A 26,729-nucleotide genomic window follows, 5' to 3' on the forward strand; every position below is an offset into this window, starting at 1 on the left:
AACCAATGTCTGGCTCTGGGTTTTTTATTTAATAAGACCTTTTAAGATTTGTGTTATACTGATATAAGAGGGAGAGGGTCAAGTTGGAGGGGAGGAGTAAAGACTTCCTTCATCAAAACAAATTGCATGCATGTATGAATTTTCAAAACAAAAAAAAATATTTTTAAGAAAAAAGTTTGAAAGTCCCATTCCCTATTACTGGTGATAGGGCTTTGTGAGTTTATGAATTATTATATTTGAAGTATTATATGTATACATTAAAATAGCAGATGAATTATAAATATTTTTATATAAACCTACAAGGATACATACAAACATAAACTGTGTGAACTGATCTATATGATAGTTACACTGATTATTGCAATCACCCACAATGCATTGTCCATGAAATCAAATGTAGTATACCTTAAATTTATGCAATTTCGCCTATCATTTATATTTTTATATATTTATGCAGTTAATTTATTGTCAGTGTTTTAAATAATCATCTCATAAAAGTGATAGTTGTTCATTTAAAAATCTATTGTGCATTCTTTAACTGTATTTAATATAATAAATTACTGTGTATCTTTTTACTGTGTATAAGCAATTACAGTATTCTTTATAAGACCTGACATAAAATTATGAATAACATCCAAGTATTTCCTAGTTATTGTATGACTAAAGAGTTTTAGAAACTGAAATCAATGATGGTTGATTTGATTTTTGTTTCTCAGAGGACTGGCCTGCTGCTACAACTAGAGCCACAGTTTGAAACAACAGTAGCTTACTTAATGAACTCCACATAATTCCTTAGCACTTTCTTATCTTGATAGTGAAATCCTGTTCACAAAAAAAAAAACATTTGCAAGATTATATTTTTTTTCAAGAGTTGTTAAGGGAGATGTCAAAAAATATCTATTTACCTATCTATCATCATCATCTATGTGTGTCTGTAAGTTTTGTATATGCTCAGCTGTACTTATGCTTGTGTGTGTGTGTGTGTGTGTGTGTGTGTGTGTGTGTGTGTGTGTTCAAAACAGAACTTTAATTGACATTCTTCACATCCCATGTACCACATTATTTTTTAACACAGTGTCTTCCACTGGACTGCTATCTCCAACTTGTCCATGCTGATTGACGATTGACCTCTAACCCAAAGTACCCACTTGTCTTCACCTCCTCAGCATTTAGATTACTAAAGCACACCACCAGAGTTGGTTTTCCTTGCTGTTGATGGTAGGAATGGCTTCATGGGTTCAGTAAATAAAACTCAGGTCTTCAATGCTTCAAGGCAAGCATTCATATATTTTTGAAAAAGAAGTAATTTTTTATGTAAGTGAATCTAAGATGGGAATAAAGTAACTCTAGTAAAGTTAAATCGAGTTTGATTTTAGCAAAGGCTTTTTGGCTAAAAATAATTGTTTGGACCAATGTCAAAGTGAAAGTTTTGGTAATTCTGTTCTAAAATTTGAAACAATTTATCATCAATAATAATTATTAAATAATGTATTCAATAGTCTGTTTTCATTCTAAATTAGACTTTCAGCAAATTGTTTGCTTTTTTATATTAGTTTATTTTTAGAAAAACTGGTACTGAATTACATTCTCATGTCATCCACAGCAAAATATAATTTAGTATAAACAGCATCTGCAATATTGATTGAAAATTTTATAATATTTAATTAGTATTTGTATTGTACAGAAAATTATTTATTTTATTGATCTAATTAGAATAATTACATAGATATGACACAGTTAAGTCACTCTTAAAATTCAAACAATCCTTTTTGATAATACATTCATATTTTCAAAGATGTTCATTTTTCCATTACTGTCTTATTCCATCTGCCTGGTTATTTCATAAAGCCATCATTCTCTCTGCCTGCGTGCTTACTCTTGCACTTAGCTTTCTAACTCTTTCTTCAACCTATATTATTAATCTACTTCCTTTTTCATTAAGAAAAATAAACATTCTCAGTGCTAAATCTATGCAATGATATCAGAAAATTGAGAGTGATGGAAATAATTCACATGTTGGATATTTTGGGATAGGGATAGTTTCAGTATAGATTGCTTGAAAGATATAAGCAAATCAAGTTTTAAATCTCACCAACCCAGTCTTTAAAATGCAACTATTTGTTTTTATTTTTATTTTTTGTAGTTTCTCTTAAAAATCAAGAGTAACATGGAAAAGATGAAGAGACAATGATCAAGACAACACTGAGCAAGTGATATGCAGGCAAGGTAACCCAGGATTCTTGATGGCAATCCCCTAAAAAGAAATAACCACAACTTAAATATTTGCTTAATGTTACTATACAGCCAATGGTTTGTTACAAAGTGGTAAATTTTCTGCTCTATTAACTTGATTATTACATGTATTTTTTATTTAAGTTTAAAAATTACTAGCATTGATTCAGAGAAAATTAGTGAATGGGTAATGGAACATGCTATTACAAATTAGGCAAGTAGCTGGAGGGTTTTAAACTATTTCACTTAGGTATGTTTCTGGTAGAATTGTACAGTTCAAATTTCTTGAATTATTCTCACATTAAAAACAGAAATAAAAAGATAAATTTGTGGAGATAGTCATATATTACCAATATTTTATACATATCTTATAGCAAAATATACCAATAAAATAATAGTCGATTATATATTTTATATATAAACATTGTAAAATATATTTCCTACCATTTATTTACTGTTTACTTTGTAATTGGCAAGGGAATTTATAACTCATTTAATAATAAATGATCTCTTACAATTTTAACAGCACGCATCTGGAGTTCTTTATTTTCCCTGCAATTGGAACTGTAGCATGACCACAAAGTAATGCAAATAATTATTTCTTTGTTTTTACTTGCAAATACTTCTGGTTCATATTTATGACCAAAATGTTATTAGTATTATAAATTAATAACCAGTTTATGTTATATTATACATCAAACATTAAATAAGTTGTGCCAGCTCTTGAAAAGATTTATAAAGTAAACAAGATTTGAATTTTAATTCTAAGAAGCTATGGGAAAAGAAGATGCAAGTATTGCCAGGGAAAAACACTAATTTATTGTCTATGGCTAATTGAAATTCACATATTGCTGATATTTAATAAAGTTTATGTCATAATAAGTAGTAACTGTCTTTTAAATGGGAGCAGACACAAGGAACTGAGCATTCTCTCCAATTTTTACTATATTTATGAGATGAATTAAAGAATAACAAAAATAGATATAGGCATAAAATAGATACTAGAATAGCAATTAAAGATATTTTCTACATTTTTTGTACATACTTCAGTTTTCATATTTCATTTCTCTGTTCTAATGGTTAATACTAATTATCATTGTGACATCACCTAGAATTGCATAAGAGACAGACCACTGAGCATGCATATCAACTTTTATCTAGATTAGGTTGATTTAGAAGAACCATGCTACTCATGGGCAGCACAGTTCAGTCAGCATTGGTTTTACTGTGCTGAAGATGGCCAAGTTATCTCAGCTCTGTCAGTCACCTTCTTCTGCTAGCCAACTTCAAATACAATGGGAAGAAATACCAGAAGCCACACCTGGTATGACTTATCATGGATTGCTACATCCTCAAAATGCAAGCCAAAATGAGCGTTCCCTCCATTGATTTTCTTTTGTCAGGGTCTATTATTCAAGGAGTGGGAACAGAAACTGAGAAAATTCCATTTGCTTTCAATCTCCCTCATGAACATTGTTGTAAAAATACTCAATAAAACACTAGCAAACTGAATCCAAGAACACATAAAAAAAACTTCCAACATGATCAAGTAGGCTTCATTCCAGAGATGCTGGGATGGTTCAACATATGAAAATCTGTCAATGAAATTCATCATATCAACAAACTGAAAGAAAAAAAAAAAACATGATCATCTCATTAGATGCTAAAAAAGCGTTCAACAAATTCCAACACTCTAAATGATAAAAGTCCTAGAGAAATCAGGAATACAAGGAACATACCTAAACATAATAAAGGCAATTTACAGCAAGCCAACAGCCAACATCAAATTGAATGAAGAAGAACTCAAAGCGATTCCACTAAAATCAGGAACAAGACAAGGCTGTCCACTCTCGCCATATTTATTCAATATAGTACTTGAAGTTCTAGCTAGAGTAATAAGACAACAAAAGGAGATCAAGGGGATAAAAATTGGAAAAGAAGTCAAATTTTCACTATTTCCAGATGATATACTACTATACATAAGTGACCCCCCCCCCCCCAATTTATCTTCCAACATTTCCACCACATGTTCTGAGACCTTAAAAATATGGTGGTGAGCAAGCTGTAAACTTCAGGGAATTTCTAATAAGGTCTTTCCTCAAAGGTGTTTGTGACTTAGTAAAGATGATTACCAGATTCTGTCAGGCTCTAGAGCTTGGTGGGACAATATCTCTCTTAAGTTTTCAAGACTAATGGCAGTGATGATATTGTCTTCTCTATTAGTGCTAACTGCACAGGTTTCTGTATCCATGTAGACACAAAGAAGGTGGGACAAAGAATGCAAAAAACAATACCTGAATATATACTAATGCCTGTACCAAAATCTCATCTATGTACAAAAGTATTTTAAGATTATCTTGGAGACAAAGTCTAAATGTGTGTGTGTATATATGCATATATATGTGTGTGTACTTATATACATACAACTATTTTATATAGTTATATATAAACCATATATAAATAAAAAGATATATATATATAAATTTTTTATTGTTTCAAATGAAAAGTGGGCAATAAATTGAAAATTCAAATCAAAGAAAGCAATAGTTTTTTTCATTTTTCAAGTATATTGCACAGCTCTCTCTCTCTCTGATTATCATAAATAGAATGCTTCTTATAATATTATCCAACCAAAATCAAGGCTGGATACAGAAGTTCACATTTAAAAATTAATTTATAAATGTGTTTGTAAGTAAATACTTTATACTCAATAACTCAAATTTTTTCCTGAAACTAGTTCCAGATCAGGATTAATTAATTCCTATAGCATGAAGTGTAAAGTATACGATGTCCTAGCCATACAAAATAACATGATCTTTGATAGTTGATATTCAATACCCCTCAACTTCAAAAAATGTTTTATTCCTTTTCAGTATCGTGTGGCTATGTACCTTTCATAACAAAATAAATTCTTTATATTTGATTAAATTTGAGAAAGTTCTATTGATAAATTTTTCCAGATCCTTGAATATAGCCATTTCATCTTGAATCCTCACATTCACTTGAATATCCATTTCACATGAGTTCTCAAAGAGAGTAACTTCTTCGAGATGTGACAAAAGGACAAAATATCGACATATTATAGCCTTTCCGGGTTTGTCAATGAAGGAAAGGGTTGTGTTAAAAATTTGGTGACTTCTAGAACCTAGAAATGGCAAAGAAACATGTTTCTAAAACCCCAAAAGGGGTGTGGTCTTGCTAATATCATCACTTCATAACAGAACAATTTCAGACTTTTTACAAATAGAAAATGATATTTTTTTACATTAACATACTTAGTTGGTGATCATTTGATTGATATTTATTATGATGATGTTAGCAATTCCTACACATATGATGAAAGAATGTTCATTAGAAAGGTGTAAAATACAAATGTTCCATGATTTATGATGGCTTGAAATGAATTTCTACTTTACAGGGTGTAAATGTGACATATAATGTATATAAATTACAACTCAAGCTTTGAATTTTGATCCTTTTCATTCCCAGAGCAATGCTGAATAACAATTTTCAGGATACTGGTATTAGTAAGAACACACAGTTCCTAGATTATCTACATAGCTAACCTTTGGTAAGCAATGGTGATACATATATGTATGACATGCATTTTCAAATTGCAGCTCTGTCAATTTAAAGTTGTTTTGTTGTTGTTGTTGTGAAACAGCTATGTTTTCCTCTACTTTGACACTATGAATTTTGTAAAACAATAATCTTGTATTAATTCCTATTTATATTTTAAGATTTATTTTACTTGAATTTATGTGCATACCTCTGTGTGTGTGTGTGTGTGTGTGTATGTGCACACATGTGAAGGAGTATAGATGGTGCCTGGCACCCTGGCTCTGGAGTCAGAGATTGTGAACTTCTCAATGTGGTTGCTGAGTTTCAGGAAGAGTAGTAAAGCAATCTTTTTATTTATTTTTTTTATTTTAAAATACAATTCAGTTCTACATATCAGCCACGGATTCCCTTGTTCTCCCCCTCCCGCTCCCTCCCCTTCCCCCCAGCCCACCCCTCATTCCCACCTCCTCCAGGGCAAAGCCTGCCCTGAGGACTGAGATCAACCTGGTAGATACAGTCCAGGCAGGTCCAGTCCCCTCCTCCCAGATTGAGCCTAGCGACCCTGCATAAGCCCCAGGTTTCAAACAGCCAACTCATGCAGCGAGCCCAGGACCTGGTACCACTGCCTAGATGCCTCCCAAACAGATCAAGCCAATCAACTGTCTCACCTATTCAGAGGGCCTGATCCAGTTGGGGGCTCCTCAGCCTTTAGTTCATAGTTCATGTGCTTCCATTTGTTTGGCTATTTGTCCCTGTGCTTTATCCAACCTTGGTTTCAACAATTCTCCTTCATATAAACCCTCTTCTTTCTCACTAATTAGACTCCTGGAGCTCCACCAGGGGCCTAGCTGAGTAAAGCAATCTTAAGCACTGAGTCATCTCTCTAGTCCCAAGCTATTGCTCATTAAAAGATTGTTTAGAAAAGAAACAAATAGTATGACAAAGACCTTAAATAAATGCACACTTTACACATTAAAATGTAATTAATTTCCCAAATTAAAACTTAATTCATTTGTTCCAATTTACATTTACTCTAGAAGTTACCAGTGACTACTTTTTCATGCTTTGTTAAAGTAATATTTTTAACTAATTTCTTTTTTTTTGTTTTTTAAAATGTTTTTATTTTATAATTAACTTAATTTCACATATCACCCATGGATTACAGGTCCTCCTTCCTCCCAGCCCCCAGCCCTCCCTCCCAGTGCACCCCCCATCCCCACCTCCTCCAAGGTAAGGTCTCACCTGGGGAGTCAGCCCAGCCTGGTAGACTCAGGCAAGGCAGGTCCAGTCCCCTCCTCTCTACACCAAGGTTGAGCAAAGTGTCCCAGCATAGGCCCCAGACTCCAAAAAGCCAACCTATGCACCAAGGACAAGGTCCTGGCTCCACTGTCTGGGGGCCTCCCAAACAGTTCAAGCTAATCAACTGTCTCACTTATCCAGAGGGCCTGCTCCAGTTCCATGGGGGCTCCTCAGCTATTGGTTCACAGTTCATTTGTTTCTGCTAGTTTGGCTATTTGTCCCTGTGTTTTTCCAATTACAATTTCAATATCTCTCACTAGTACAATCCCTGCTCTATCTCGCCAATTGGACCTCTAGAGCTCCACCTGGGGCTCCGCCCTGGCTCTCTGCAACTGCTTCCATCAGACACTGGATGAGAGTTCTATCATGACAGCCAGGGTGTTCAGCCATCCGATCACCAGAGCAGGTCAGCTCAGGCACTTTCTCGACCATTGCCAGTAGTCTACAGTGGAGGTATCTTTGTGGATTTCTGGGGACCTCTCTAGCACTCTGCTTCTTACTATTTACCTGGGGTCTTCATTCATCATGGTATCTCCCTCCCTGTCCTCCCACTCTGCTCCTGTTCCTTATCCAGCTGGTACCTCCCACTCCCCTAAGCTCTTTCCCCTGACCTTTGCCCTCCATTACCCCCCCAAACCCCAAGTTTGCTCATGTAGATCTCATCCATTTCTCTGTTGTTGGGTGATCCCTGTGTCTTTCTTAGGGTCCCCTTTACTAGGTAGCCTTTCTGGGGTTGTCAGTTACAGTCTGGTTATCCTTTGCTTTACATCTAGTATCCACATATGAGTGAGTACATAACCATGTTTGTCTTTCTGAGTCTGGGTTATCTCACTCAGGATGATTTTTTCTAGTTCCATCCATTTGCCTGAAAACTTCATGTCATTTTTTTTCTCTGCTGAGTAGTACTCCATTGTGTATATGTACCACATTTTATTTATCCATTCTTCAGTTGAAGGACATCTAGGTTGTTTCCAGGTTCTGGCTATTACAAATAATGCTGCTATGAACATAGTTGAGCATGTGTCCTTGTGGTATGATTGAGCATTCCTTGGATATATGCCCAAGAGTGGTATAGCTGGGTCTTGAGGGAGGTTGATTTCCAATTTTCTAAGAAAGCACCATATTGATTTCCAAAGTGCCTGTACAAGTTTGCATTCCAACCAACAGTGGAGGAGTGGATACCCTTGCTCCATGACCTCTCCAACATAAGCTGTCTTCAGTGTTTTTTTTTTTAGGTTTTATTATTATTATTATTATTATTATTATTATTATTATTATTATTATTATTTTACAACACCATTCAGTTCAACATAATAGCCACAGAATCCCCTGTTCTCCCCATCTCGCCCACCCCTCCCCCCAGCCCACCCCCCATTCCCACCTCCTCCAGATCAAGGTCTCCCCCGAGGACCGGGGTTGACCTGGTAGACTCAGTCCAGGCAGGTCCATTCCCCCCTCCCAGACCGAGCCAAGTGTCCCTGCATAAGTCCCAGGATTCAAACAGCCAACTCATGCAACGAGCCCAGGACCTGGCACCAATGCACAGCTGCCTCCCAAACAGATCAAGCCAAATGACTGTCTCACCCGTTCAGGTGGCCTGATCCAGTTGGGGGCCCCTCAGCCTTTGGTTCATAGATCCTGTGCTTCCATTCATTTGGTTATTTGTCCCGGTGCTTTATCCAACCTTGGCTTCAACAATTCTCGCTCATATAAACCCTCTTCTTACTCACTAATTAGACTCCCAGTGCTCCAAACTAACCAAAAGACAGAGAGAGAGAATCCAAATCAACAAAATCAGAAATGAAAAGGGGGACATAACAACAGACATTGAGGAAATCCAGAGAATTATAAGGTCATATTTCAAAAACCTCTACTCCACAAAACTGGAAAACCTAAAAGAAATGGACATTTTTCTGGATAGATACCACATACCTAAGTTTAATCAAGACCAGATAAACTATTTAAATAGTCCAATAACCCCTAAGGAAATAGAAACAGTCATTAAAGGTCTCCCAACCAAAAAAAGCCCAGGACCAGATGGTTTCAGCGCAGAATTCTACCAGATCTTCAAAGAAGAGTTAATACCAATACTCTCTAAATTGTTCCACATAATAGAAACAGAAGGAACATTACCAAACTCCTTCTATGAGGCTACAATTACCCTGATTCCTAAACCAAACAAGGATGCAACAAAGAAAGAGAACTACAGACCGATCTCCCTCATGAACATTGATGCAAAAATACTCAATAAAATACTGGCAAACAGACTCCAAGAACACATCAGAACAATTATCCACCACGATCAAGTAGGCTTCATCCCAGGGATGCAAGGGTGGTTCAACATACGAAAGTCCATCAATGTAATACACCATATAAACAAACTCAAAGAAAAAAACCACATGATCATCTCACTAGATGCAGAAAAGGCATTTGACAAAATCCAACACCCCTTCATGATAAAAGTCTTGGAGCGATCAGGAATACAGGGAACATACCTAAACATAATAAAGGCAATATATAGCAAACCAACAGCCAACATCAAATTAAATGGAGAGAAACTCAAAGCAATTCCACTAAAATCAGGAACGAGACAAGGCTGTCCACTCTCCCCATACTTATTCAATATAGTACTTGAAGTTCTAGCCAGAGCAATAAGACAACATAAGGAGATTAAGGGGATTCAATTTTTTTTTTTTAATCTTAGCCATTCTGTCAGGTATAAGATAGTATCTCAGAGTCCTTTTGATTTGTATTTCTCTGATGATTAAGAATGTTAAGCAATTCGTTAAATGTCTTTTGGCCATTTGAGCTTCTTCTGTTGAGAATTCTCTCTTTAGCTCTATACCCATTTTTTAATTGGACTGTTGGGCATTTTGGTGTCTAATTTCTTGTGTTCTTTAAATGTTCTGGATATCAGCCCTCTGTCAGATGTGGGGTTGTTGTCTGTTGTTATGTCTCCCTTTTCATTTTTGATTTTGCTAATTTGGATGCTCTCTTTCTCTCTCTGCCTTTTTGTTAGTTTGGATAAGGGCTTGTCAATCTTGTTGATTTTCTCAAAGAACCAACTCTTTGTTTCATTGATTCTTTTTATTGTTCTCTTTGTTTTTATTTTATTGATTTCAGCTCTCAATTTGATTATTTCCTGGCATCTATTCCTTGTGGGTTACTTTGCTTTTTTTTGTTCTAGAGCTTTCAGGTGTGCTGTTAAGTCACTCGTGTGAGATTTCTCCAGCTTAGATGATTTCAGAGGAAACTCAAGAATGCTTTGTTACTAAAATTTATCACATAAAAATAAGACCAGAAGTGGTTGAATAGATAGCTCTACTATGAAGAGTATGTATACCTTGATTCCAAACACAATTCAAAATACTCATATTGGGCAGCACACAACTGTAACTCCAGCCACAAGGGTATTCAAAATCATCTTTACTCATATGAATTTACCCCAGGCACATAAGGATAATTGCATATTATAAATGAAAAGGGAAACAGAGTAACTAACAATGAGGAAATCCAGAGAACTTTCAGGTCATATGTCAAAAACCTGTACTCCACAAAACTGGAAAATCTAAAAGAAATGGATAATTTTCTGGATAGGTACCATGTACCTAAGTTAAATCAAGACCAGCTATTTAAATAGACCAATAACCCCTAAGGAAATAGAAACAGTCTTTAAAAGTCTCTTAACTACAACAACAACAACAACAACAACAAAGCCCAGGACCAGATTGTTTTAATGCAGAATTCTACCAGATTTTCAAAGAAGAGAAATACCAGTACTCTCTAAATTGTTCCACACAGTAGAAACAGAAGGAACATTACCAAATTTCTTCTATGAGGCTACAATTACCCTGATTCCCAAGCCAAACAAAGATGCAACAATGAAAGAGAACTACAGATCAATCTCCCTCATAAACATTGATGCAAAAATACTCAATAAAATATTGGTAAACAGACTCCAAGAACACATCAAAACAATTATCCACCACAATCAAGTAGGCTTCATCCCAGGGATGCAAGAGTGGTTCAACATACAAAAGTCTGTCAATGTAATACACCATACAAACAAACTGAAATTAAAAAAAAAAAAAAGATCATCTCACTAGATGCTGAAAAGACCTTTGACAAATCCAACACCCCTTCATGATAAAGGTCTTGGAAAGATCAGGAATACAGGGAACATACCTAAACATAATAAAAGCAATTTACAGCGAGCCAACAGCCAACATCAAATTAAATGGAGAGAAACTCAAAGTGATTCCACTAAAATCAGAAAGAAGATGAGGCTGTTTGCTTTTGCCATACTTTTTCAATATAGTACTTAAAGTTCTAGCCAGAACAATAAGACAACATAAGGAGATCAAGGAGATACTAATTAGAAAGGAAGAAGTTAAATTTTCACTATTTGCAGATGACATGATAGTATACATAAGTGACCCCAAAATTCAACTAAGGAATTCATACAGCTTATAAACACCTTCAGTAATGTAGCAGGATACAAGATTAACTCAAAAAAATCAGTATCCTCCTATATACAAATGGCAAACAGATTGAAATAGAATTCAGAGAAACATCACCGTTTACAATAGCCACAAATGATATAAAATACTTTGGGGTAACTCTAACTAAGCAAGTGAAGGACCTGTATGAAAAGAACTTTAAGTCCCCAAAGAAAGAAATCAAAGATGTCAGAAAATAGAAAGATCTCCTATGCTCATGGATAGGTAGGATTAACATAGTAAAAATGTCAGTTTTACCAAAAGCAATCTACAGATTTAATGTAATCCCCATCAAAATCCCAACACAATTTTTCACAGACCTGGAAAGGAACAATACTCAACTCAAGAATCCTGTACAATAAAACAACCTCTGGAGGCATCACGATCCCTGACCTCAAGTTTTACTATAGAATAATAAAAACAGCTTGGTGCTGGCATAAAAACTGACCAATGGAATCTAATTGAAACCCTGACATTGATCTGCACACCTATGAACATATGATTTTTGACAAAGAAGCAAAAACTATACAATGGAAAAAGGAAAGCATCTTTAACAAATGGTGCTGGCATAACTGGATGTCAACATGTAGAAGACTGCAAATAGGTCCATATCTGTCACCATGCACAAAACTTAAGTCTAAGTGGATCAAAGACCTCAACACAAATCCAGTTACTCTAAACCTGATAGAAGAGAAAGTAGGAAGTAGGAAGTGATCTTGAATGCATTGGCACCTGAATCACTTCCTAAATATAACACCATTAGCACAGACATTGAAACAATTAATAAATGGAACCTCTTGAAACTGAGAAGCTTTTGTAAGGCAAAGAACTATTTTCTTAAAAACATAAGATAATCTAAAAAGAAGATGTTATGTCCAGCTCTCTGCTGCTTATTGATATTGGCATGCTAATTATGATCATCACTCTAGTGACAGAGTCATCTGACAGAAACCAGTTGAAGGAATTCTTCCTTTCTCGTGATTTGAAAATAAGGCAAGCCCAGCATGAGGACCATTAGGAAGTGCCTGCAAAATCTGGGGCTGCTATTGAATGGGAAGGTAAGTTGACTTACAGTACCCTCCCCCGCATTTAAATTTTGCCAATCAAAGGACATCAGGGATGGCATTGCCCACATTAAACACAATCATTCATTCCTTAGTATGTTTTTGTTTGAAACAAAATTCACTGAGAATCAAAAAGATATAAATTTATAGTAAACCCCATCAATTTAACATCTTCTCTATATATGTGAAAATTACAATATCCTTATATATTGTCATCTCCAAAATGAAAATGTCAATACATAATACAACAAATTGTGAAGTTGGGTAAGCATGTGGTAGTCATTGTGAATTTTTTCTGAAACATTTACCATAGAGTCATCTAAAGATAAGATCCACATGCTGCACTAACTACTCACTTTTTGAGCAAATCATGATTTGTATTTATTGTAAACTTCATTCTGTACATTAATCAGCTTAAAACAAACATAGAAACATTTGCTTCATTTAACATTCTTTGCATGGTTAAACTCTGAAAATGGTCATTACAGAAACCTTTTTCAAAGGTTAAACAAGATCCATGATAGATTTTAAACAAAAATATCAATTAAGAAACAGTCATTAACACAGTAATGATAAACTCCATCATTCTCTTAAACTGATAATTTCCTTTGTACTAAAATGACAAATGCATATTATGATTAGAGTTATCCACTGACATACTTGGAGAGATTATTTAATTATGCTATCTTCTGCATTTTCACATGAATGAATTAAGAAAGATGTTGTGGCCGAATGCATTGCATTTTGCACAAGCTACTTAAAGAAGTAAATAAATCAAACAATTATTTCCAAATCACATGAGTACCCACGGATTGCACTAGAAAAGGCAGCAGAGGGAATCACCTACTTAGGCTAGTTGTTTAATTTATCATGCTGACAGCATGAAATGCACGTCTCCACACAGACTCTCAGGAAAACAGACAAGGCATTGGAGCCTGGAATCATTGACTATTAGAAAAAAGGATGTAAAAAGTTTAAAAGTGCTAATGAAGTATTCAAGAAGAGCTTCTCATTAAATGTTTATAGTACATGAAACAAGGTAAAGTTATGTAGAAAGATTTAGGCACCAGTGTGTATGGACTTTGATTCATATACAATTAGTAAATAGTTATGAGATACAAAATTAAAATTTGATAAATATTAAACCTCTCATCTGAAGGCTTGGTTTTCTTAAAAATAACTTGAGCAGATAAATATTAAGCAGACATATTTGGAGAGCTGATATATATGTAGCATATTGTTCTTGTTACATTATTCTTAAAAAATAAAATTAAATATAAACATCTGGAAAAACTAAAAAATGTCATAGAATGTTTTTGTATCTTTTTTTTCTCTTTTTTTGGTTTTTCGAGACAGAGTTTCTCTGTGTAGTTTTGGTGCCTGTCCTGAATCTTGCTCTGTAGACCAGGTTGGCCTCTAACTCACAGAGATCTGCCTGGCTGTGCCTCCTGAGTGCTAGGATTAAAGGCATGCACCACAGCTGTCTAGTTGATGTCTTTATATCTTTTATAGCTTCTATTTATTTGTTTTATGTCAGTAGAAAATTTTTCAAGAAGTCCATACATTTTAGAATTTTAAAATTCATTTTGTGTGTATGATTGTTTGCCTGTATTTATGTAAGTGCATCATGTGTATACCCTGTGCCCACACAGGTTATTAAGGGTGTCAGATACCCTGGAACTGCAGTTATAGATTGTTGTAAGTCATGATGTGTGTTCTGTAAATTGAATGGTGTTCCTATGAAAGAACAATACATTGCAAGTTTCAGCAGCCAGCTTGATTCCAGCCTTTTCCCCTTGCCCTGAGTTTCTGCATTAACCATGAGGAAGTACTTCCCAGGAGATTTCACCTTAATGATGCTCATTTATCATTAATCATAACTGATTTTTCAGCCCTAACTAACTAGCTTCTTTTGTTCTCATAAAGCAAAGGTTTTACTTTCATAGATCCTTAATCCAAAATATTACATGAACTAACCTGGAAAATCATTGCTTCCTTCTGAAACCTCAAAATCCAAGATTCCAATCTCCACATCTCTCCCAAAACTTTTACCGCTTGTCTTCCACAGAACTGCCAATTAACCTCTGAGATCTCAATGGTGTTTCAAGCCCAAAATGTTAAACATTCCTTCAATCCTTTCCTGAAACAATAGCATCATATTCATGGCAGCAACAACTACAGTCTTATTGTATAAATTTCTTTTCAAATTATTTTTTCCTATTGGTTTTGTAAATACAGTGATCAAAAGCCCACTGAGAAAGAAAGGGATCATTTTACATTGCAGGTAACAGTTAATCATTCAAGTCTCCAACAGGTACTCAAGGCAGGCACTTGACTATGAAGTGACAGAGGATTGCTGTTTATTGGCTTGCCATGTGGCTCATGCTCAGCTACCCTTTTTTTATATAGCTCAAGCCCAGAAATATCACTGCCCATGTGGGTTGGGCCTGTTTATGTCAATAATTTTTCAAGAAAATACTCTAATAGACATGTGTCTTGCTCAATTTAGTAGATGCAGTTTTTTTACTGGAGTTTCTCTTTCCCGGTATGTCATGTTCACAATCATGATTAGCCACCCCGGGCGGTAACTGAGAAAGATACAAACACCTTAAGTTTCCCTAGGAGACTTATTAGGAAACATCAGAAACTGACTACAGGAAGTTGTAGTAGGTGCTGCCTTTCTAAAGATACCAATTACCATCATAAGCAATCAGTATTCTGAACTAATGAGAAAAGGGAAAAAATTCCTTAACATGGTTAAATTTTCTGATTGTATTTTTAATTATATTTTCAGCTGGAAGAGAAACACACCACTTTTTCCCTCCCTTTTATCCAACAGCTCCTTCCAGGAACTCTCTGTCTGTCTGACCCCTCCCATGCACCCCCACTTACAAGTTGATATCGTCATCTTCTTTGATTATTATTGCCAAAGACACACATATATAAATATGCATGCATGTGCATGCACAAATCATGTTTCAATTAACATAAGTATGTTGGTTTATTTGAGGGATAGGAAATGATTTCATTCTAATGTGCACTTAAGGAAGTTCTCATTTTAAAAATAGTATACTCTCTATGAAACCTTTGGCTTTTGTACTAAAAACAATATTTTCTAAAGTAAATGTTTATGAGTATCTGTAACAAAATAAAGCTCTTATATATTAATTAGATTTCCAAAATTTTTATAGAAAAGATTTATTTACACATAATTGCTGAAAATATTGTTAGTTATATAATAAAGTGCAAATTGCTGAACAAACACATTCAGATTATGACAACTTTATGGAAGTATTCTCTAGAAGTTACAAACCTGTTTTTAGATGACTTCAAATGACACATTAGACAAAGCTTCTAGCCTCAGGGCAGCAAGTTTTCATATTACTTTTTCAGTGTTTCACCCGATTTTATTATCTTTTGCCCATGGCAAATGATATCATTTGATATTTATATTTGTTTTCACATTTATTATGCCTAATTTGAAATGACTCAAAGGCTAATGCATTGAGCTGTCATGTACTAAAATAAATCTAAATGACTAGAATGTTGGGAAAGAAATGTATTTTTATGTAACATCTGTCAAGACACCTTGCATTTATGTTGACTTGTCATATATAAATTCGATGAGATGAATTTGTCTATCATAGACTCTTCTTAATTTAAAACAAAATAAAGCTATATCATTCATTATATTAATTTATTAATTAAGCTAGGGATATGTATTACTCTATTTGGTTATCGCAACAACTATAAGCAATCGGTAGAAATTAAGTAGTTTTAATAACAGTAGTGCAAATTAGTATTATGAAAATGTATCACAAATCTGAAATATAGATGACCAGAAAACTGAAATTTTTCCTGTTTTGTACCTTCTACAGGTTGTGAGGTAGAATGTTCACTTCTAACTCTTGTGGTTTCTTGTGCCTTAAAATCAGATGAATGTCAAAAGCATGCTACACATTCTGTAGAACTCAATGAGATTTTGTTATCCACAAAACCCTATTCTCAAATTAGAACAAATTCAGATGCTTGAAATTAGGGTTTGAGATTTTTGAGTGAAGAGCTTCATTCAACTCAATTCATTACATTTTGTTTTTTTCAACACAATGTGATTTTATTAAATGTTAAATGTTTGTAATTGTCAACCATTTTTTTTAATAACCCAACCAAATTCCCCTCCCTCCTCTAGTTCCAGGCTCTCCCTCCACTCCTTTTCCGCCTTGCCCCATCCACCTCTCCTCCTTTTCTCTTCAGAAAAGGGCAGACCTCCCATGGATATCAACCAGCCATGGCATATAAAGTTACAGTAAGACTAGGTATTTCCTTTCCTATAAGGTTGGACAGGAGGCAACCTGGTTGAAGGAAGAGGTCCCAAAAGCAGGCAATGGGTCAGAGGCAGGCCTTGCTCTCACTGTGAGGCGTCCCAGAAGGCCAAGCTACACAGCTGAAACATAATTGCAAAGGGCCTAGGTTAGTCCCATGCAGGCACCAGGATTGGTGGTTCAATCTCTGTGAGCCCCTATGAGCTCAGGTTAGTTGATTTTATGAATTTTCATGTGGTATCCTTGATCCCTTTGACTCCTCAAATATTTCCTGCCCTTCTTCCACAATATGCCCGTCTGTTTCCATTAGTTGTTTGGTGAAGCCTCTTAGATAACAATTGTGCTAGCTACCAATCTATGAGTATAGCAGAATATCATTAAGAAATATTTCATTGATATTTTTCTAGTCATGTTTTGCTTTTATCATAGAACTCTGGGCTATCTAGATCTGGGTCCTGTAAAAAATTTTAAAATGGCAGTGGCAATGTTTAAAAATAGCCCTCACTTACTCACGATTTTAAGATAGATTGAAAGAGATGAAAGAAATATTTGTGTTTTCTCATACTAACCTCCATTCCATTCCTCATTTCTTATATAAACATTAATTACTCTAAGGACTTCATCATGCGTTTGGTAGTTTTTTTTTTTCTCATGTCCTCTTCCTCTCCGTCTTCTTCTCCCTCTCCCTCTCCCCCTCCCTCTCTCCCTCCTCCTCCTCCTTCTTCTTCTAGTAATTCAATAAGAAACAGATGATATTAATAGATACTCATATTAGTTTTATACAGTTTGAAATTATGAGGTGATGAATTCTAATTTCCCATATCATACTGGAAGTGATTATTCTTTGAAAAAGATAATCATAGTCCATTCTTTAAATATTTCCCAATTTTCTGTCTATCAGAAGAACTAATCCAGTTCTGTCATGGAGAGGGTAAATATGAACACATGTTTTCCTTTCCCAACTTAGTAGTAAAAGATAATTACAAAAGGTGTGGTCTATATTTTTAGGAGAAATACACATAAGAAAACAGGGGTGGAATGTAACTCCACTCAAATATACTATAATTATAGTAAAATGGACACATAATATTTTCTCTGAAGGCCAATTGTCCTTTGAAGCCAAAGCTCTAAGTGGTGATGAGGATTTTAAATTCTGGATAAATAAATACAAGAGAAAAATAAATACATATGGTATTCAATATTTCTATATGTGCTTAAATAAACAGATTTCATTAATCCACATATGTGAGACTCTTCCTTGTGCTTGAATGATATTTTAAGTGACATGCTGTGTGTAACCTTAACTTAGACTAATCATGTATTTCAGGATCAACTTGCCACAGGTAGTCATACACAGAACTTATATATAAACAGTCCCTTATCAAGACTTTATGAGATAAGGAATCATTTTATAAGTATTCTTACATAAAGCCAGAAAGATGAGGCAGCATTGTCCAGGTGAAGATGGAGACATTGAGTCCCCTGAACACTGGAACAGAGCAAAACAATCAAACATGTATACAATGATACAATCAGAGGGATGATACTGAGGAAAGAAGGAGTTTTAAAAGACTGTTAGTCCAGGTGATTCTGGTGCCTTGGTAATTATTGTCCTAAACATTACATATATGCAACTTCTGATTCATGACTTGGAAACAAAGAAGTGGTACAAATAATGGAGATAAAAATAAATTACTCTTCCAGCAACTTCAAAAGTATAAGAACAGTAAGCAAGATCATATAGCAGAAATATGTAAAATAAAATATATCACTCTTTGTGAAATGGAACTCTAATGTGTAGTATACTCAATCTTAAATAAAGTTGAATGTTTGTTTAGTTATTCATAAATGTCTTCACCAGTTCTAGCCAGCTTCAATAAATTTAGACATTACAAATATGACGTTTACAAATTAAATTATAAATATTGAAACAAGGAAGTTACACAGGTATGAAAATTGAGAAACTTTATTCTAAATAATCAGTGCAAGAGAAAAGAAAAATAGGAAACCTGTTAAGGTCCATAAAACAAACACTCTAAGCTAAACCTATGAGATACAGATAAATTAACACACACACACACACACACACACACACACACACACACACACACACACACCACAGAGTATTTAAAGTATTTGGCATTCGTGTACACAAAATGATGCTTAAAAACAAGAATTTTTGCCCCTGTCTCACTTGGTGGCAGCTCCGACAGCCCCAGTCTCTTTCTCTGTGGACTCACCATGGCAGCTGGGAACCTGTACTGAAAACTGAAAGCTGGAGGTCCCTTCGAGGTCCTCATCTCTTGCTCCGTACAGTGGAGCTCAGGTCCACGTGCTCTCTGCTTCTTTTCTACTTCTACTTTTTCCAAACTAACCGTACTCCCGAATTTCTCAGAAAATTTCCAGCTAGCAAGGTTTCAGCATTTCAGAGTGGTGATGGATTCTATACGTTGAGAGCCTATTGTGTAAGGAAAGAGGACCTGCAGGGAAGATTCCAGGGGCAGAAGCTCCTCAGGTGATGCTGTGGTTGAGCTTTGCTGACAGGGACATTGTTCCTGCAACCAGCACCCGGGTGTTGCCTACCTTGGGCATCATTCACCACAACCAACAGGCCACTGAAAACACAAAAGAGGAGGTAAAGCAAATGCTGGGGCTGCTGGACACTCTCTTGAAGGCAAGAATTTTTCTGGTGGTTGAGCAAGTTACACTGGCTGTTATCACAGTTATCTGCACCCTTTTGTGGCTCTATAAATAGATCTTGAAGTCTTGTTGTCACCAAGCCCTCCCCAGTACCAACGGAGGGGTGCTTATCTGCATTAACCAGCTCCAGTTCTGGAAAGTCTTGTGAGAGATGAAACTGTGTGAGAAGACGGATTAGGTTTGTTGCTAAGAAGTTTGCAGAGAGCCAGCCCAAAATGGATATCCCAAGGAAAGAAAAGGGTTCATGAGAAGAAAAACAGAAGCCCCAGACTGAGCAGAAAGAGGAACAATAAGGCAGCTGTCCCAGCTCCTGAGAGGAAGATGTGCAAGCGTGAGCAGGCACTGTCTGCTGAGTCCCAAGGCCAAGGATCCCTTAGCTCAAATGCAGAAGAGTACCTTTTTGATGGATGAGTTTAAGCATAAGCACCACAATGAGGATACCCTCTCTATCTGTATCATTGTCACATTTTGGTAGCACTTTGCTAAGGATGGTTGGTCCCTGTGGTATGCTGAGTACTGCTTCCCTGAAGAGATCACCTAGACCTTCATGTGTTGCAATCTCATTACTGTAATGCTCCAGCGATTGGACAAACTAAAGAAGAATGCTTTTGCTAGTGCCATCCTCTTTGGAACCTCCAATAGCAGCTCCTTTTCTGGCATTGAGGTCTTCCAAGGCCAAGGGCTTGCCTTTCTGCTGAACCGAAATTGACAGGTGGACTACAAGTCATATATACATACATACATATATAAATATACATGTGTGTATATATGTATACATATACACATACATACATACATACATACATATATGGTGGAAACTGTATCCTCTGTATCCTGTTGGGGAGGAGACCCAGACCCTGGTTCAAGAGTACTGTTCCTGTGAGGGAGCCTTCCAGCACGTGGGCAAAGCCATCAATCAAGGCAAGATCTTCAAATGATCATGCCTTGCTGTTGCCTAGCTGCCTGCACCCACCCTTCAAGGATGATGGGATCATTAAAGGAAACTGAACATTGAAAAAATAAGAATTATCACCTAAATTTATATTTTATCCCACTACAAATCATAATACCAGTAATTTTAATGTTGAAGAGTAGAAAAAAAGGTTACAATGTCCAAGAGGAATTTGTCCAGCTACTACAATCAAATTGCTTGAATATTAAAACAAGAAAAAAATTTAGCCTAATATATCATAGGGAGTATTTGAAGGATACATTTTCATAAATGATTCAGTAAATGTAGAAAAGATATTTGATAAAAATTTAGCAATATTTCAGTGAAAATTTATCCAACAAATGAGAAATAAATTGTCCTCAACACGATGAAGTACATTTATGGAATGTGCACAGCTAACTTCATATAGATGGAAGATTGATTTAAAAAAAGTCTAAAAACCAAGAACAAAATAATGAGGTCTCATTTTACCATTCAGCACAGCGTTGAGTGCAATAAGTCAGCTGAAGCTATCATGTAAGAAAGAGAAACAAATTACATGATTGCAAGCAAAGTAAAACTCTATTTCTAGCTCCCACTATCTGGTGTAAGCATTTAAAGAAGACTGCAATTTTTTTTAAAGCTATATCTAAGCTTAATTTATAGATACATGCAGTAAAGCAGAGCCTGCAAATAAGTCGTATCAATTTTATTCTTTCTTAGTATGAGTGAGAACACGCAATATATTGAAATCCAGATTCAAAGAGCTATGATGTTTCTTTTCATTTTGTCAGGAAAATATGTTCATAGGGAGGGGCATGCACCAAGTTTCAAAGTAGGATAGTTAGTTCCTGAATTTTGAAACCAAGAACAATGATCTCTAAAAGACAGGTTTTAATTGATAGTTTCCCTTTCAGGAAACCACAGTAAAATAGATCACATTAGAGGCAGATGCACCCTGTCTTATAGCACAACTTAAAATCTTAAACCAATAGCCATCAGAATCTCCAAAGCACTGATGGTTTTCCTTGTTTTTATTTTTTTCTGACAATCATATATTTCTGGGAGTCCATATCTTGCTAAATTTTTACATGTCAAGTCAAACAAACATTCATGAATGGTCCTGTGGTTGCTTTATGAAAGAACTTTGAGAGAAAATGAAGTTTAATTTTTTATTTATCCATTTTTTTTTACTTTTATCTTTTAATATTCACATGTTATATATTGTGTGTTTTTCAAAAGTACTCACCATTCCTTTCCCTTCAAATGCTCCACTATTCTCCTCTACCATTTATTTTCCAAACTTTGTATGCTCTTTTTTCTTTTCTTTCTTTTTCTTTGACTTTTTTGTATAGGTACAGTGGGAAAATGGTCAGTTTCTTCAGGTATCTGAGCTCTGACAGGTTATTCTCCTGTATACATCCAACACAGGGAACACTTAGTCACTTAGTGAACCAGTGAAAAGTACATTTTAATTCTCAATCTATTTTTATCATAATATATTCCCTCAAAGACTCACATTAGCTAATGAGTGACCCAAAGACCTGTCAAGCTTTTAAAGAGTGTGAGAAAAAGCTTCCTAAAGATTCCTATACTCTCTGCAATTTCTAAGCAACTGTATTTTGACTTTTTATACTTGTAACCAATGTACTGTGGTCACTTTACGGAGCCTTTCATGCCCCATTCTGACTACCAGATCCGGGTGACAAACTTCCTCTTTCAGTTAGAGCAACCCAGATCTAGTGTGCCATGTCATGTGTGGTGTGTCACTTGCCAAGTACAGGGAGCCAAAAATGTTGCTTATGTTCATGATTGCAATATACATGCCATTCCCATAAAGCATTATTTCCTGTTACTCCTCTCAAGTTTGGCTCTTATAATCTTTCTGACCACGTATGATAATCCATGGGAATTTAACAAACAAGAGGTCATTTCAAGCTGGCTGGCGGTGGCGAATGCCGTTAATCCCAGCACTTGGGAGGCAGAGACAGGCAGATCTCTATGAGTTTGAGGCCAGGCTGATCTACAGAGCGAGATCCAGGAGAGGCACCAAAACTACACAGAGATACCCTGTCTCGAAAAACAAAACAAAACAAAAAACCAACCAAACAAACAAACAAGCAAACAAACAAAAAGCTGCACATACATAAATGGAACTAAAACCTTATATTGGCATTGACATCAGATGTATTTTTCTTGATTCATTTTTATTTAATTATTGTATGTGCACAGGTGTTGTATCTGCATGTATATCAGTGTACCGAATGCAATCCATGCCCAAAAAAAGTCCAGAAGAAGAGGTACGATCCCCTGGAATTAGACTTACAGAGATTTATGAGCCATCATGCTGATGCTGGGAATTGAATCTGGGTACTCTGAAAGAGCAGCCAGGGCTCTTAACTGCTAAGTCATCTCCCCAGCCCACAGATTAGTTTTTGGAAAACATGGAATCCAGTGGAATTATTCCTTGCAATGTTTATATTCTGTGTTATTGGCTTGATTTGTTTTAGAATCACCAACATTCCACTACACATGCATGTGAGAGCATTTACAGAGAACATTACTCATCAACAAAGAGTTGGCGATAACTAATGACTACAGGGAGACTGAGATTTATCCTCTCCCCCAGATGAACTCCTTACTAGTGGTCAAATGCTTTGGTCAGCCATGAAACCCATATGCACTGAAACAACAGAAATGTCTCAGTAGATATATATAATCTCTGTGTGTGTAAGAATAATAAATAAAACGAAGCCATCAATTTAGTGAAAGAGAGAGGGTAGCTGGGAGGGACTGGAGGAAAGAAAGGAAGGAAGGAAATGATGTAATTCTATTTTGGTAAAAAAATTAAATTAATATATATATGTATGTATATGATATAATAACCTCAGTTTCCCTCAAAAAGGCAGACCTACTCTGTGTATGCAACTACCATCCATGAGGTGGGGAACTGAAATGAGAAGGAAAATGCAGAACACCTGTTAGTGAGCTCTTTCTCTCCATCCCTGTTTCCCTCCCTCTTTTCCTCCTTTCTTCCCCCTCTTTTCTCACATTCTCTCTCTCACTCACCCCCTCTCTCTGTGATGCCCTGCTTATTTGTTTTATCAGGTCTTTCTTCCTCTCACAACAAACAGAAAACTTTTGACTCTATGTGAAAAAAATAAATCTTGTTTGATTTGATCATTTATTTTGATCATATATTTTGTTTCAGCAGTGGAAAAAAAAGTTAATAGGAACCATGGCCAAGTCATTGAAGAAACTGTTGAAAGGTCTGTATGAAGGAGAGATTGGAAAAGTGTCACTGCTAATGAGAACTGTCACAGAAGACTGTCCCAACCAAAATCTTTCAAAAAAGACCACTGGATTCTTACTCAAAAATTACATCAAGGGCATCAGCTACCAATTGCCTTCCAACTTTGGAATGATACTTATTGTTTTTTAGCCAATAACAATTATTTTGAAACTATATTTACTATTCCTTACTCAACCTTTAAAGTTTTTCATTCTCTATTCTACTTACCACCATGAATGCACAAAATACTTATTGTGTTGTTTTTATGACTACCTCAATATTAACTACTGAATGAATTTACTGTTCTCAGTGAGTTTCCAGTTTATATCACAATAAACAATTATTTAAGTGCACAGGAAATCATTCTTAAATTATGATTCAGGTTGAATCAACTTCAGAAAAATACATCAAGATCAGGCATAACTAGTTATCCTGGGTTGGCTTAAGAGGAGGAAGGTAAGCCCCTACAGCTGAAGACACCATGCACCTAAGACACAGAGCCTAGAAACTCTGTGCTAGAACTATCTTTAAAGCTTTCTCCCTGATGACTTTTTTCCATGATATCAGATGCCTACTACAAGCATTTTACTTGTTATTCTTACTTAGCTATAATGCCTATGACACACAGTAATGACAGATATGGCTCTATAAATTTTAGGTTGATTCTACTTTGGTAGAATGGCAACTGTGTCTACTTCCATTCTTGTATTTGTGTAAATTTACATGTGTTTCATTGTAGATGTAACCAACCGTCTTATTAAATAAGAAACACAGAAACAATGTAAAAGAGAAAGCCAAGAGGTCAGAGCTCAGAGCTAAAATCTCACCCTTCCTCCTGCTGTGTCCCAGCTTCTTGAAAGAGAGCTATTTCCTTGTCTGTCAGTTGTTTCCAAGTCATTCTGCCTTCTCATTGGTTGTAAACCCAAACACGTGACTGCTTCATTACTGTTTGTATGTACAGCCCTCTAGGTCTTAAAGGCGTATGTCTCCAATGCTGGCTGTATCCCTGAACACACAGAGATCTATGGGATTAAAGGCGTGTGCCACCACCGCCATGCTCTTTCTATGGCTCTAATAGCTCTGACCCCCAGGCAACTTTATTTATTAACATACAATCAAAATCACATTTCAGTACAATTAGAATACTACCACATTTCATTCATCAAAGAATTTTTTTCTGTAAGAAATATTATTAAGCATGTTTTTCATAGGTAATTGCATATACTCATGCTGAAATAAAAATTTAGCTTCAATTTATTTGAACTGGCTAAATTCATTACACAAAAAAATAGAAACTTATTTTTCAGAGTAATTTTGATTTTATTTTGAATTTAAAACAAAATAAAAAGTTGAGCTTGAAAGTATTTTGTGTGGTGGTATTCTAATTGTACTGAAATGTGATTTTGATTGTATGTTAATAAATAAAGTTGCCTGGGGGTCAGAGCTATTAGAGCCATAGCAAGAGTGTAGCGGTGGTGGCACACTCCTTTAATCCCAGCACTTGGTAGAAGAGCTAGGTAGATCTGTGTGTGTTCAGGGATACAGCCAGCATTGGAGACATATGCCTTTAAGACATGGGGGGCTGTACATATAGACAGTGATGAGGCAGTCACGTGTTTGGGTTTACAACCAATGAGAAGGCAGAACAAAAGACTATGAAAAGACATACACACAGGAAATAGGTCTCTTTTGGAGAGCTAAGACCACCACAGGAGGAAGGGTGAGATTTTAGCTCTGAGCTCTGACCTTTCGGCTTTCTCTTTTACATTGGTTCTGTGTTTCTTATTTAATAAGACGGTTGGTTACATCTACAGTATTTTTCAAAATTATGGACTGTAGTCTAGCTGTTGGTCACCAATTAACATAACTCATATAATAATTTTAACAATGAGATTTTAAAGTTTAATAAAATTTAATCAAAACATAAATTCTGTGAAACATTTTTGTTGAAAATAAATATATTCTGACTATGATTTCCATTCCCCCAACTATTCCCAGATTCTCCACACTTCCCTACTTCCTTAAATCCACACCCTTTCTTTCTCTTAGGATCCAAACAGGCATCTAAATAAATTTAGATAAAAATCAAAGCAAATTAGAAAAGGGACAAAATAAACAAACAGAAGGAACAAGGCCAAAGCAATAGCTCAGGAAATACACATGGATTCAGAGAAACATAAATTCACACATGGAAATCTCGAAAGAACATGATTCAGAAACCCTATAATGACTCAGAAACATGATTCTAACATGATTCAGAAACCCTATAAATGCCATGGACTTGTATGGTTCAAAAATAAGATAAAATAAAACAAAGCATTACCAGGCAAATACTCCCCCCAAATGCCACTGAATTTGTTTTGTGTTGACTGCTCACTCCTTAGCCTTGGGCCTACGTGGTGTTTATAGCTAGTGAGATTCCTTTGGAGGAAACTAATCGTACATTTGCAACTGCTCATCGGTTGGTGATGGCTGCTGAGCGAGGTGTGAGGGCTGTGCTCCTCTTCTCTGCTCAACGCTGCAGCCCCATCAGGCTTTGGTGCAGGTCATGGCTCGAGCTCTCAAGCAGAGTGCTGCTTGACAAAGTTCCGGTGAAATTTTGCCCAGAGGTTGGAGCAGTGGTTTGCACAATGGGAAGTTCTGTGCTTAGGCAGCCGCTGTGGAAATATATTCAGGTTCCCGAGGGAAAGCTTTGAAGATGGGTCAGAGGCTGAGAGGAGAGTCACAGTAGGAAGTCTTCGTAGTGCCCCCAAGGAATTTGCTACCTATATAGAAGATTTTGACAAATTTCTTATTCAGCTCTGGATATAAGATGGCACAAATATATTC

The 26,729-nt window shown here is 35.8% G+C and overlaps 1 pseudogene; it reads left to right on the forward strand.

Moving 5' to 3' along the window:
* The first annotated feature begins 12,595 nt into the window (after positions 1–12,595).
* LOC102919097 (elongation factor 1-gamma pseudogene) lies at positions 12,596–20,615 on the forward strand (annotated as a pseudogene).
* The last annotated feature ends 6,114 nt before the right edge of the window (positions 20,616–26,729 follow it).

Source organism: Peromyscus maniculatus, chromosome 12 (genome assembly GCF_049852395.1).
Source record: "Peromyscus maniculatus bairdii isolate BWxNUB_F1_BW_parent chromosome 12, HU_Pman_BW_mat_3.1, whole genome shotgun sequence".
NCBI classification, from domain to species: Eukaryota; Metazoa; Chordata; class Mammalia; order Rodentia; family Cricetidae; genus Peromyscus; species Peromyscus maniculatus.